The following is a 5,586-nucleotide window of genomic DNA, read 5'->3' as shown; positions in this document are numbered from 1 at the left end:
CCAACAATGTCTTAGTCCATCTGTCAAACACTTTGGGACCTTCCATCTCTGTCTGTGCCTCTCATCCCCAAACCCTTTGATTCCTCCTGAAGGCTTAAATCTTAAAAGCAACTTGTAAAATTAAAGTTTCATTTAAAAAAAAAAGGCTACGTCATTTTCTTAAACATCTGGGCACTGCAGTTTTTATCAAATTTGACTCAAACAGAAGTAAAGTGCATTTGTAAGGGACTGCTTTCCACCATGGATAAATCTGTGAGAATTTGCTCCATCCGAACAGTGTGGGATTAACTCAAACTAAACTACTAAAGTCCCATGCTCAGGGTAATGGAGGAACAACTCTGTGGCTCACCCGTGTGTTTTTAATTGTTTTTGGACAACAATTAATCTCCATATCCCAGATACATATATCACCTACATTAGGCTTTGCCTACACAGACAGTACTGTGAGAGAAATTAAATATTGTTTTTTAGTCTTTTCATGAGATTTGTTGACAACAAGGAAAATACTGAATATTACCAGACTTTTCTTCTGTGTTAAAAATACTATTCTGTCTTTATTTTGTTTGGGTTCTTTATGATCTTCTTGTTTGTATTTAAAATTCAATTTGAAGCTCTCCAGTTTGAAATTTATCCTCTGAAAAATGACAGATTAGATTAAACAGCCTCTCTACAATGTATATGAGTAATTTATATTCTGAGTACATTTCACATGAAATATGTGTTTTATACCTGCACTTTTATTTCCCCTTATGTTAAATAAACTACCAAAACTTCAATTTATGTAGGACATTGTAGCACAACTGTTTCAGCTCCCTGCTTGAAAGTATACACCTCCTGCCCCAGGTTAACACTCACAGATCACCAGCTGTGTATCAATCCACAGCTGAAAATTGTGCTCAAAAATATAACTATTCATTCCTGTTTGATTAACGTTTATCTACAGTGACCAACTGTTTAGTAATATTCTAGTGCCAAAACAAGAAAACGCTACATTTGTGACGTGTTATTAAAGATTTATATCTTCAGTAGGAACCAATGGGCTGAGAGCCACAAAATGCAGCCAACACAGTGTTGGTTTTAGTCTTTTCATTGTATTTGTTGACAATAATAAATGTATAGAATAACACCAGCTTTAACATTTAAAGATTACAAAATGAGATTTAACAATTACCCTTTTCTAAAATGTAATTATGTTATTTTAGAACAATTTATGAAAACTTGGAATACTTTTTATAATTTTTGGACTGGATTTTTGCAGCTGTACTTTTATATCCAATTAAGAATGATAGTAAACTAATGATAACCCTACATATGTATAATATTGTAGCATAGCATACTGCTCCTGCCCTCTACTTTAAGATGTCTTCCTCTCAATTAAATCTTTTCAGGTAAATTGTTATAAAGTAGTTTTGGATTGGAGTGTAGATCTGTTTTAATTTGGCTTTGAAAGCTGGAACTAATTAAAAAAATCTGTTGAGTCTTCACAAAGTATCTTCAAAAAACATCCCAGACTGAAGTCACTTTCCTGATCAAACATATGAGACGAATGCTACTATCATCTTTCTCTCCCAGCTCCAAAAATATACATATCTGATTCTCAGCAACCAGAGCTGGGGTTTTGTCTCTGGAACAGTTTGTTATATGAGCCTGTTTCTTCTGGCCAATTTTTTTTTTTAATACAAGTCCTCTTCCGTAGACACATGTCTTATCTTGTCCTTTGTCTTTTCCCTTGTAATATATTTGAAAATTTCCCCCGGCCATCTATTATGTAATGTATATGATGCTGTCCTTCAGTTGACACACAACATGCTATTTAACACCCTAATAGGTAGTGATCGTCTGCAGAGTCTCCTCCTCCTTGTGTCTGAACCCCAGGTCATGCATCACTCATCCGACTGGAAGAAAGAGATAAATATTTCTTTCAGCTCTGTCACATAGGTGCTTCCTGTTGGACGAAGGGCTTCCTACTCTTTGGCTCACAGCTCCTACATCAGTATAATTAACATTTCGTTGGAAGAGTAGCGTAATCCCTCTGATCCCTGTACACTTATGTCATGGACATATAGCAGACGCCCGTCACTGCCATCTAGGAAATGTTTTACTTTAATCAGTTTAATTTCCTCAGATACACGCACTCCAAGTCTGGTACACGTGACTGTTCCCAAAACACACACACACACACACACACACACACACACACACACACACACACACACTGCGTTGCCTCTGGGTACGTCCAGGCAGGAACATTGTCAGATCCATGCATCGTGGGTAAGAAAATCTCTCTACCACCCCCCACACACCACCACCACCCCCGCCCCTCTGTGGCAGACCTAAAAGATTCTTTTGTCCCTCATCACCCGCCTGCCCCCACGCTCCCTTCTCTCCCCCTCTCCCCCCTCTGACACACACACACACACACACAACCACACACCACACCACCACACACACACACACACACACACACACACACACCTTATACAGCCTGTGGTCATGGATACCTGGGACTGTCTTACACCCGGCAGAGCTACCTGCAGGCACCAGACCATGGAAAGCCATCTCAACCAAAAGTTCCTCAGCTTTGGATTTTGTTCTTATTGGAGTTGCACACTGACTCTGAGAAAACGTTAAGCCAGCTGAGGCAGACAGCTCAGGCTCATGCAGGCTACTCTACATGTTTATTTGCACACGTCAGGGCCCTTCCTGCTGTTGATTTAGAGCCACTGCCACTTACGCTTATGAGAAATGAAATGCCCCTTTGATGACTCGGACTATGGGACTCTGTTTGCCATCAGCAGCTGTTGTTGTTGGCACTGATGTGCTTTAGGCTGACGTTACCTCCAACTTTTGTCATGTAATCTATAGGCCGGAGCACGCCTACTGCTTCCACTTGTTGCATGGCTGTTGAGAGGAAGACACAGTGGCTAGATTTATGTCTGCAGACGTTGTCCCTCTGGATTCGGAAGCGAAGGTTTCGAGCGTGATTAAAAGCACTGTCAGAGTTTCCGTGTTGGATTGATTTTAGTCTCTTGCACATCCTGAAGGTGACTCTGATAGCCTCCCTCTGTCATGTGGCACAGAGCCTGTTTAATCCTTGCTGTGTCTGTACCCTGCCGGACATGTTGTCATTAGATTAACAGGTATGAGGAGTCACTTTGGTGGCTTTGTGATCACCTGTTTGTTAATTTGTGAATATTTAGCCACACTGTGTGCCACTGTGCTGTGGTCAGAATTAAATGTGATCTGCAGGACCTCTGCTCTCTGCTGACCTCTGCTGAATGTAACATATGAGCAGTACTGTGGGAGGCATTTAGGTGTAGTTTGTTAAAGTAGACATTTTTGTCTTAAAATACTTCTGTACACAAATTAAAGCATTTGTATTTTCAACAAATCCTGGGTCTAATTGTTCTATTTAAAAAAACAAAAATCCATAAATACTTAACCCTAAATTTGATATTTCAAAAATACAACTGGACATTTCATTTAGCTACATTGTGACTGTTAAATAAAGTATAATATAAATAATCATCTACAGCTATATGTTTTTTTTAGTTTTTTTCAGCCAGAAATTATTTTGTAAGAACACATATGTCACTTTTTTGTTGGCATAATGAAATTAAACTCTTTGTATTTTCAGCTTAAAGTTAAAATGCTGGCTGTAATCTGTCATGTACAGTAACTACATACATTTACTTAAGTAGCAAACTTTAAGGCTCTGACAACATTTCTTCCACCAGCTTCTTACTATCAATGATGATGGTATATGAGCACACTGTTTTCTGCGTAAATTAGAAAAGTTTATCTTTCACATGAGAGAGTCCTGTTTTTGTGTTTTTGTCTTTCATAGGTTTGAAGTGGCAGTGTTCAGATGGAAAAGGTGATGTCACGGAATTAATTGCGCCAATCAGCATTTTGCAACATTTAAATCAAACGGTGTTACAAGTTTGGGGTTTTTTTGCTTAAGTTTGACAAATGCTGTCAGTCACATTTGAACAAACCACACCCACCACTCCAAATGAAGCAAATGAGATACGCTCAAAAACTATACCCTACTGTGTTTTTTTCTTAACTTTAACTTTGACTTTTGCTCATTCATTCATACATATTTCATGTTACAGAGAAATAGCTTTCTTTTAAAACTCAGTTTTCAGGGGCTTTCAGCCAAATTTGGAGATATTTTCTACTGAAGTAGTTGCATTTTACGCTACTTTACACTTCTACTCTGCTGCATAGGGGAAATATAACTTTTTACTGCACTATCTGACATTTAAATTATACTTCCATTACATTCATGCAAAAATATGATGCATAGTTATGGATTAAACAACCAAATGGCACATAAAGTAGTTAATGTTAGCTTTGCATCTGTAATAATGATCCAACTATAACTATAAAATCCATAGTAATAAAGGACTGACAGAGGCGTTTCTGATATTACTTTAGGTACATTTTGCAAACCTTTTTCATGATATTTACTTCACTACATTAAAATGTAGAATTGCTCATTTTACTTATAGGCTAAGTAAAGGATCTGAATACTTCTTCCAGCACTGACCCTCACATAGATTAAAAAGGTAAAAAGAAGAAACACTGACCAAAAGGCCTGATGATGGAAGGTCTGCTGAGGACATTCAGACAGACACATCACTCAAACACAACCATATGGATCTCTGTAGGTGATAGATGGGGAGCACAGCCCGGGTCTTGTAGCAGACCTGAGAGGGGTTCAGACAGAGAGAGCGCGAGAGAGAGAGAGAGAGAGAGAGAGAGAGAGAGATATGCAGAATACCTCAAGGTCCCTCCACTGAAGCCGTCGTTGCAGCCCTGTAGCCCTGCAATCTTCGCAATCAGGCAGCAATGCTAGCAGCGACTGTTTCAGATTATGCTCAGGAAATCCTCTGTGCTCTCTGCTCAAAACAATTTACCCTGACATGAGCCCAAAGAGGAGTGTAGGGGGTGGGGGACAGGAGAGCTGTCCTCACCAGATTCCTGCACTCAGGCCACCATATTCCTATATTCTGTCCTACAAATATTCAAGTTATTTATTATTATTAGTATGACGTTTTTGTTGTTTATTATGGAAATTATTATAACGACCTCTATACGACTGGGAGTGTCTACTAATACTTTTCCTGTATTTTAGAAAATATATTTATGTTTTGTTTTTGTTTTGTTTTGTTTTGTTTTGTTTACAGGGCATTTGTATTGATTCCATCCGGCAGTGAACTTTAAACTTCTTTTCGTATGGGATGTTTGCGTTAATATCCAGAGCTGGAATATAAAGGTTGAGTTTCCCATGACCCGGAACCGACAGAACAAACTCTCGAAGAGAGCAAAGAAAACACGGAAACAAAAAGCCAATGAACCACAGCACTCGGGCTAAAAATGACGAAAAAACAAAAAAACACTTTCTCCTTCTGCCAAACCAGACGCATAATCAAAGGAACCAAATGCGTACACAAAAGCCTCCTGACACACAGATGCTCATGTTGACTCACATTTAATTAAATTTCCCTTTGACTCTGCGTTTGTATTCTACGTTTTGAATTACCATTAGGTTACTATCATTATTATTATTATTATTAT

This window comes from Etheostoma spectabile, chromosome 20, assembly GCF_008692095.1.
Source record: "Etheostoma spectabile isolate EspeVRDwgs_2016 chromosome 20, UIUC_Espe_1.0, whole genome shotgun sequence".
NCBI classification, from domain to species: domain Eukaryota; kingdom Metazoa; phylum Chordata; class Actinopteri; order Perciformes; family Percidae; genus Etheostoma; species Etheostoma spectabile.
This window is presented reverse-complemented; position numbering follows the sequence as displayed.